At 36.0% G+C, this 10,146-nt stretch overlaps 1 protein-coding gene and 1 long non-coding RNA gene across 2 annotated transcripts in view; one reads left to right on the top strand and one right to left on the bottom strand.

The window, feature by feature from the left end:
• The window catches only part of dnajc5ab (DnaJ (Hsp40) homolog, subfamily C, member 5ab), a 36,669-nt gene that overhangs the window by 22,028 nt on the left and 4,495 nt on the right, over positions 1-10,146 (bottom strand). The window lies entirely within an intron of this gene.
• Positions 2,804-5,883, top strand: LOC137489109 (uncharacterized). Its single transcript, XR_011008444.2, has 6 exons — positions 2,804-3,065; positions 3,389-3,499; positions 4,477-4,603; positions 4,781-4,866; positions 5,201-5,243; positions 5,341-5,883. It is a non-coding gene; the product is annotated as an uncharacterized lncRNA (long non-coding RNA).

Consider the following 10,146-nt stretch of genomic DNA (forward strand, 5'->3'; position numbering starts at 1 on the left):
CACATAAATGAGTTAACTGTGTTTTAATATAGTTTTGGAGCATCTTGCAATGTAAAAAATAAGTAGCTTTGTTTTTATAATTTCCTAATAAATATAGTTTATTATTAGGCTATTCATAGGTGATGTAAACATATGTAAAAGCATTTTAAGATTTAAGAGTTATTTAGGCTACTGCAGGGAAAAAAACTGTTTTCATTGTAACCGAATGTGTGTGTTTATTTAACTACTAATATTATACTAATTTAGGTGATTGACAGCAGGCATAACGATGTGGATGATGTAATATTATTGTTAGCTAGGCAGCCAAAACTTTTCATTACTTTTTATTGCAGTTAATGGACTTTTGAAAGATACTGTCACTTAGCCGGATTGCTTGCGTTTCCATTTATACAAGAAAACATTTGTTGCGTTTGTTGCAATGGACATTTTCACTCTCCACTTAGTGAATCAAACAGGTTGTATTTCCTTCGCAAGCTTGCGAACTGTGCGTGCGCGAGTCAGTATTGCAAGCTATGTGTCCGCTTAACGTGAACCTCCGCTGAATGCTTGGGCACAGTTGAGAACTGTAAAGGCGTTTATACATTTCTCATGCGAGATTGCCAACTGTGCAGATGAACTGTAAGTAATGTTTATTCAGCAATAATTCTCCAGTGCCAATAGCAGAACTGTTAACCTCAGAGCTTATAGATACTTCGGCCTTTTATAATGTAGCACCGATACCGATAAAGTACAAAGTTTCGGTACCCATCCCTAGATATAACACAGAAATATTATTTTAATAGTGATAATAAGAACTATACCAATGTACTAAATTACTAATAGGATTTCTGATCAAATAAACAGTCTAATGCTGTGTTCACACCAGACGCAGATGAAGCGTTAAGCGTGAGTGAGATGTGAATATATCACAATTAGGGCTGCTCGATTTTGGAAAAAAATCATAATCACGATTATTTTGGTCATAATTGTAATAACGATTATTTAAAACGATTATCAGTTGAAGTCAAAATTATTAGCGGCAGCTTTGAGGGATACGGATGTCAGTGATGTCAGGCAAAGCGCGCAGAACAGCGCATGCAGCGAGCGACTCACTTCATCAACACGCATGATCGCGTTCATCTAATTTGCTTAAACTAAGCATTCTATAGTATGGCTATATTTTATAAGCAAGGATTCTGACACCAACATGCAGCAGATATTTTACAAAAGTTGCTTTTAAGAGAGAAACAAGTCAAACTTATAAAATGTGAGGGCTCATGGAATCACCTTAAAGGTGAGGAATGGACCATCTCTGACAGCTTGTGATATTATCTGACACATTATCTGAGTACGTTTACATGGACACCAATACTCTGATTTTAATATGATTAAGACACTACTCTGATCAAGAGTCTACCACGTAAACAGTGATTTTTTTAACATCTTAAAGGACCACAGACACAAACTGCGGAGGAAACATTTATAGGATGGTGACGCAATGACGTTAATGGATCTATGTACTATAACATGTAACTGGCAATCATGAATGTAACATTCAAAAAGCAGCTCATGTAAACACCTGAATCATATTATTGTCTCATTCTGATAAAGGCAAATCTTTAGATCACTGATGTTCATGAAAAAGTAGTCACAAGCTCCAAAACCAGAAATAAAAGGTGTTTCCTGATTTTGATGACAGCCTTTCCACAGGTTAGTAGTAAGCTAATGTAATGTTAATAGCATAATGCAAATCTTGCCTTTAGGCTAATGAACAAATGATCAAATAATATCAATTTGTATAATGCTTTAAATAATATGCAATTCATTAATTTTCCTTCAGCTTAGTTCCTTATTTCTCAGGAGTTGCCACAGTGGAATGAACCGCAAACAATTCCAGCAAATGTTTTTACGCAGCGGATGCCCTTCCAGCCACAACCCAGTACTGGGAAACACCAATAGACTCTTGCGCTCACATACACTCGTACACTATGGCCAATTTAGTTTATTCACTTCACCTTTATTTGGTAACTGAAGCAAATATGAAATTCACTGTATACAAAAGTTATGAAGCATCAACCATAAGGAGCAAACAAGTGGTGTTAAAAAAGCAGGGTGACAAGCACAAAACCAGCAAGAAGAGAAAAATGATGACCAAACAAATGAGTTTAGATGTGATGTGATGAGCGAACAGTCGAGGACACCAAACAACGTATTAATAAAAAATGAACAGGATTTTCTATTTCTATTTTACTGCTTTGTTTCATTTGCTCTAAAATGAAACCACATCAACAAGAATCCCATGATTCCCATGAAATACAGTAAGATTAGCCAAGCCAGCACCCTAAACAGCGTTCATGATTTCAGTGTGTTGCTTCTTAATGGTAATTTACTGCATCCAAGGTCTTTAAAATAGTCATTAAGTATGATTATTTTCTATAAAAGTGTGTTGTATCTGAAATTATCCCCTATAAGACAACTAGCAATTTCTTACTGAATGGGACATCAAAAAACTCACTTTTTGCCAATTATTATATATTTGTGAAAGAAAACAAGTCACATGAACACATCAACCTGGAATAGAAAAGTATGTTGGATATATACAACAGTGGAGCAATTGGCAATCCATCTCAATGCCATATAACTCATTTACTAGGAAGTGAAAATATAGAAAAAGGAAGCATGCAAAAAATAACCCCTATACATTAATAGCCAATGAATCTAAAGTCATTTGTATGAAAAGGTGTAAATTAGATTAACACTTGCAAAAAAAAGATAGAAATGAACATGCCAAAACTAAAATAGTTGCATAAAAATGTTGCCACAGTAACAATGGAGCACACAGCAAATTCATCAGAGTTAAATTCTCGGTGTTGAAGCATTTCAGAGTAAAGTGTTGACGTTAAAGAGTTAGATTTTGATAAATGAATATAATAAGAGTTAGAATTGATTTTATTCAGTGCGAAATCAAGGAGTTATCTTTTCAATACTTGGTGGTGTTATTTCCAACATCCGGGAATTCATGCAGCCCCAGTCACTGAAGAATTTTCCAGACGCCATTTTCCATCTGAGGTTTAGAACAGCAACTGGTGAGTCAAACTACCTAAATGTTGGTATTTTACTGACTTTCTTTAAGGAAATACAGTTGTAAACATATTGTTAAGTTAATAACTTTAGAATGGAGTGACAATTTTAAACTTCTGCGGTTCATTCATGGTCGTTTGTGTATCTAACGTTAGCTTAACTGCATTACTATTGAATTCTTTTCAAGAATGTTTTTATATGCTCACGCATACATAGTGCATAAAACATCAAATGTACATGTTCAACACATTTCTGTTACGCTTAATGCCATTTTGTGCGTTGTTACCCATCTGTAAAATAAAATCGACACTTCTCCTTTAATTCGAAGCAAACTAAGTTAGCGAGGGAATCCCCGGAGCGCCTAACCTACTCTGCCCGGATGCTAACGGCAACACAGGACGGTTTCCATGAGCTCTGGAGAGTTTCTAAAACATATCTGGTGAGTAAATGAACATATGCTTACTTGTAAAAGGCTTCCTGACTAAAACATTTGATTGCTTGTTATTCGTTCATGTTAATTTGGTTATTTTAAACACCGCGGCCCTTTTAAACTGGTTCATTCGTGGCCGTCCATATACCGTTAACGTTAGTCTATAGACTCGTGTGATAACGTAACTGTTACGCTTGAATTATATTAAGTGTTGACAACCATTAAAGTCGGAATGTTAACATTAATGTCTTTAAATGACCGCGTTTGCACTTTCTCAGACATTTAACGTTACAGAAGTCTCCCGGAAGTTGCGGGACTAACGTTAATGTTATCCCGCAAATGCACAGAGACTCCCAAATGCCCAAGTAGATGCCTGCAAATGAATGATAATCTCCCGGAAATCGTGCGTCTCCCGCCCGGTCATTAAACACTTTGCACACCCCTCTCCACCTCATCCCTCCCAGCTCTTCAGGTACGTCGCGCGCAAGTCACCCCCACCGCTCTTCAGGTACGTCGCGCGCAACTCATCCCGTTGCTCTTCAGGTACCCATCTCTCCCGCTACCTCCCGCAAATCAACTCTGTATCCCCTGAAAATGACTTTTCCCAACTCGGGATGTCTGACGTCAGTAAGTTAGGCTAGTTCTGTAGTCAGGAACATCTTAGTCAAGCTTTTTCTCCCGCATGATATTGTGCTTAAAACTATAGGCTAAACTTAGCATGTACTGTACACAACATTTCCGTTTTATAAAAGACAATTTAGTGCGTTGTAAACAGCCACCTGTCTGTAAAATTAATTAACTGATTCATATTTGAGCAGCCTAATGATGATACAGGTTTGATTTGTAGATTTATTATCAATAATCAACATCTGAATCAAAAGATATCTGAAAAAGTGTGAGGCATGCTTTGTGATGTTCATTTCTCTTTTTTTATCTGAAGGTTATGCATATGTGTTAGATACTAATGTTTTGTTGTTTTTTAACAGCCACAGTTCTCTATACAATAACACAAGACCCTGTGACGGTGGCTGATTAGAGACGGATGGTGTATTTCCAGAGTTGGTGAAATGACCAAGCACACCTTCTTGGTCATATGTGGTGATAATAATGAAGGTATGTTTGATAAAGTTCTGTATTTGTTTCACAATAAGCTGAGAGGGTATTAGAGCATTAGAGATTAACAAATGACATGAAGGTGATAAGTTTTGTATTGTGGGTGAACTGTTACTTAAATAATGTTTTGCTCTTTGCTTTGCACCTTTTCCTCTTCTGCTTATCCTAATATTTTAGATTATATTTGCACCTGAAACATCTGCTAGACTCCAGGAAAGGTGGCGTCAATACTGGACCTGAAAGGGCCTAACAAGTTGAATCTGGTAAAGTAACACGCACACACACACACACACACACACACACACACACACACACACACGCACACGCACGCACGCACACGCTTACAGAAAACTGTAAGTTTATGAATATTTTTTACACTGTGGCCAATATTTTGGGGAAGTCAGCATCACTAAATGATATAAAATATTTTAAGCTCCTCTAAATTTTGCTTCGAGTGTTGTGTTAAATTCAGGATTCTGGACAGACAGCTGCCTGTTTTTCCAGTTCTAGTCATAGTGGTTAACCTAATTGTTTTTGGAGATCCAACAGTGATGTATGTGTTTTTTCTACTTTTCCATATCCTGTCACCTCAACCAGCTGGGAGAGTCAAGTTGTGGATCATCATGAAGATTTTCAAAAGGTGAGTTTAGATTTCTTGAATGTTTTATTTACTTGAAATGTTCTTTTAAATATATCATAGAATTTGATTGCAATTTGTTTTCAAACATTTTTCTTAGTCATGCTGGAGTCTTGAAGAGTTCTTAGATGAGCATCACCCTATATCCGTGCATCAAGAACCACCAGACGAGCGATCAGCAGCTACTACATCGTCATGGATAAAAAGGTCATCCTGTGGCTGGGAAGCACTTCATTCACAGGACATGCTTGATGAAATTTCATAGCTCCAGTTTGTTTTTACACAAGTTTACAGCATTTATACCTTCATTTAAACTGCTGTGTTTGATATGGAGGACCAAGGAAACACCAGAAGTGAAAGATTTGCACGCCAAGTTGTTTAAAATGTAATTTCAGAAGAAAACTATGCGTTCAGAAGAAAACTATGAGTGACGCTATATTGAACTTTCAAATTGCTCTGATGAAACATCAAGTTTGGACCAAAGGACTGAAACAGCCTTTTTGAGCACTGGTCATACATATTTTGTTGATACTGTCTGTTCTAATAAAACATTTAAAGCATATTTGACATTGTTGCATTTTAAAAACTGAATGAATTGTTGAAGTTGTGAATGTTTTCAAATAAAATGTTTTTTCTTTTGTAATTTACAGTCTATTTGATCTTTTTACCATATTTACACTCAAGAGAGTTGAATAAAATAACAATATATTACACCAGGCGGTGTTAAATATAGTTACATTTTTTAACTCTGCCCAGAGTTAAAATTAACCCTTACTTTGGTGTCAATGTGCCAACCCTTTTGAAAGTGTTGATTTAACTCTGTTTTGAGTGGACCCCATGAGACACTTTCAAAGGGTTGAAATTAACACCCATAGAGTTGTTTTGGGTCCCCATATTTTGCTGTGCAGTTGTAAAGATCGGCACACTAATTCTTATATTAAAGATTTCTAATCAAGTTATAGCTGGCAGCTAGCTCTCTGCATCTCTTACATGGTCACCCACTGAAGCTAAGCAGGGCTGCGCCCAGTTAGTACCTTGATGGGAGACCACATGAGAAAGCTAGGTTGCTGCCGGAAGTGGTGTTAGTGAGACCAGCAGAGGGCGCTCAACCTCGATCTGTGTGGGTTCTAATGCCTCAGTATAGTAATGGGATTATTGAGTGCTGTCTTTCAGATGAGATGTAAACCAAGGTCGTTAAAAATCCCAGGACGTCCTTCGAAAATTTCCAAATTTGCCCACTGGCCTCTTTGCATCATGGCATTCTAACCATATCTAACCATACCATAACTTGTTTCATCACACCAATCCGCACATTTTAGACAGACTTGTATGATGTCTGAATGACTTGTGTGAAAGCATGGTGTTCAAGTGTAAAGATTTTCTTTTTAGCAATGCTTTTGCTCCCCTTTCTGTTTATTTTTTAACAACACAGTATTTGTGCTATTTATTTATTTTTTCACCAAAGAGCACATCATAGTAGTTCAGAAAAAATTATAGTCCATGTATGTCTAAAACACATTTTTGAATAACAATTTGACACATTTTGTAAGTTGTTGAGGTTATAATAATACAATCATGCAAAAACATACATTAAAACAATTGACTGAACCAATTTTTATACAAAACTCAAAAGTTTATTACATATTATATCTACATATAATTGTAACTACTAACTGATATCAGAGTAAGGATACTGAATTATTAAATTAGGTTTCTGGAGATACTTCAGTTAAATTAGTTTAGTCAAAAGCATTTTAGCTGACAAAAAAAAAAATACAAATTTTGGGAAACCATGTTTAAGGAGCAGGTGACAGTGTGCTCCCTTGTGACAGCTAACAGTGACCTACATTAAACGTGTCAAATGAAGTATACATTTTCAGGTCAGAACACACACACAACACACACACACACACACACTAATGAATCTTTCTATGATATCTTTTCTTCTGCCAGTCTGCTTTTTCATTTTCTCTGAAATTTTCTCTTATTGTCCTAATTTCCCTGTCAGTAACATCTACTTTTGTTGTTGTCAAGAATGAACAACACAAATGAGAGAAAAGTGTGGTTTATGAACCCATCAGGTGAACAATCACCTCTGATGAACTCCCATCAGACTGACATCATCTATGATAAGAGTTTTAATATCACAGCGATGATCACACCTGAGATTATCATCTGTAAGCCTGTTATATGACTCCAATGTAATCTTTATCATAACTAGACCATTTCAGACAGAGAAACAATTGAAACTAAAATGATGAAGTTGATATTGTGATTCTGCCATGTACAAAAATAAAACAACCTATTTGCCAGGGTTAAAACAGTTTCTCTTCATTTTTTTAACAATTCCTTGCCAACAGAATTGGAGGTTATAGGAATATGTATGCAGTGGTGTAAAGTAACTAATTACAAATACTCAACTAGGCAAATCACATCATTATGAACTATATCAAGACATGGGCGATATATATTTGCAGGAAACTGTTTAGGAGAATTAAAAGGGACCATGAAGATGACCAAAAATTTTCCACCCAATTACCCAGAGACACCCAGCAGGCACAAGATGTCAACATGACGTCAAATCGATGCTGTACCCTAACGTTATAGACATTGCATTTTTTTTGGAAATGAAAATCGGGTTAATGTCAGAACTCAAGGTCAGACCAACGTCCAACCTAAAATCAACCAAACATCAACATCTAATGATGTTACAGCTTGATGCTGTGTGGACGTTACTATTATGACGTCTATCAGATGTTGGATTTTGGTTGCCAAATCTGATGAATTAATGTAAGTATTTTTGATGTTAATATGACGTTGGTTTAAGATGTTGGCTCGACGTTGGATTTTGGTCATTTTTTAAAAACCTAAAATCAACCAAATATCAACTTCATCTGACGTCTTTATTGGACATCAAAATAACATTTTCCTTAGACGCTGGCCGGACATTGAATTTTGGTCACCTGACATCACAAACCAAATCAAACCTAATATTAATGTCTTATGACGTTGTGTGCCTGCTGGGCATTAACTAAATGCACTACAGAATGTTATGTTTCCACACATTCACAAATTACCAATAAATGCATAAGCTTTTAACAGTGTAATACTCACTACTCTTGAGTACTTTTGAAAGGGCTACTTTTTGCTCATACTTTGAGTAATATTTACAACAGATACTTTTACTCTACTTACTCTACATTTGTAGGCAAGTAATGGTACTTTTACTCGAGAATGATTTTTCAGTACTCTTTCCACCACTGTATGCATGTCATTTCAATCCAGTGAGATGATCTGTGCATCTTGGGTTCAGAAAGAGTGTCTAACAAACTTCTGAAGACTCGTTCTGGCAATGCGGTCAAAACAGGCAGTGAGCTCTGTGTTAAATATAGTGTGACACACTGCACTGCCCCATATATCAGACTGAAAGTGAATTGTATGAGATTGTGTGGTGGTTTTCCCTGTTAAAAGATCCTCCCCAATCATGGCATCCAACACAGGCTATATTTCTCCAAAAAAACAAACCAGACTTATTGCAAACAAACTTTGCTCCACTTACCCAACATGTGTCCATATGTTTGAAATATTCTCAAGCATCAATACTGTTTTGTACCGTCATTATAGTTAGAATGATATTAACGCTTTTTAAAGAAATAATAATAATAACTATATATATATATATATATAACTATATACATACATATACACACACACACACACACACACACACACACACACACACACACACACACACACACACACACACACACACACACACACACACACACAAAAATATATATGGTGCACTTTAATTTTCCGATTGCTTGCAGATGAACTGCATCATAGCTCACTACCATAAAGTAGACATGATTTTAACTCTACTCAATGCCCATAACGGAGAAGCACTGCGCCGCTCATCGCCACTTATTGCTACCAGCTCCCATTGAAAATGAATGACTTATGATGACGCTTTGACGCTCTCGCCACAGTCGGTGTAAACGCACAGTAACTCTTGTCATTTATACATCATTTTCGTTGTTGTGCATTTATCACCTTGTAATTAAATGATCTAAATCATTCTCTAAACCTAACTGTATTTTTCAAAAAAATAAATGTAAAAATAAAATTGCAACATGGCTGCATAGTTTTACCACAATTTTACTTTGGTTAAGGGGCAGTTAGACAAAAGCAATAAAACCAGAGTCAAAATCAACAACGTACAAGGTAAGCCGCCAAGCAAACTGACCACAGGAAAAATTGTTGTCAATATGGAGATAACCAGGTGAAGCAAACCATGGCCGATAACAAATCATAGACACATTTAAATTTATTTGTGGCAATTTGGTGCCGTGGAAACTAGAACTGCATGAACATAGTTTTCACTGCCCAGTAGTGGTGGATTTATCTAAAAAGTGCAAGCAAATGTATGTTAAAAACACATTTTTGCTGATTCATCAAGGCACACATTTCCAATAAGCCTGTGCTGCAAAAAAAACTGAAGAGGCAGCAATGAGTCTACACAAAATTATACACAAGTCTATAAAATTAATATTTAACTGACATCTTTAAACATATTGTTTCTAGTGAGAACAGTTATGGTATTCATCAATCTTTAACTTTTGAAGTATGAACAGCTCAAATAAAGTCACTAACATGTCTTGTCTAAAAGTCTAACCATTAGGAATGCTAAAACATAGGTGGAATGCTTTTGTTTCAGTTGACAAAAAATATCAGTTGCTTAACATAAAATGCTGAGTAATTAAAGGACCCTTATTTTACCATTTAAACAAGATGTAAAATAAGATTAGTCTCTCCAGGATTTGTCTGTAAATTTTCAGGGAAAAAAAACTATGAATCTTTTATAATTGAAAACGTCAATTTTTGTGCCAGTCAGAGCGGCTGTTTT

Source organism: Danio rerio, chromosome 23 (assembly GCF_049306965.1).
Source record: "Danio rerio strain Tuebingen ecotype United States chromosome 23, GRCz12tu, whole genome shotgun sequence".
Lineage (NCBI taxonomy): Eukaryota > Metazoa > Chordata > Actinopteri > Cypriniformes > Danionidae > Danio > Danio rerio.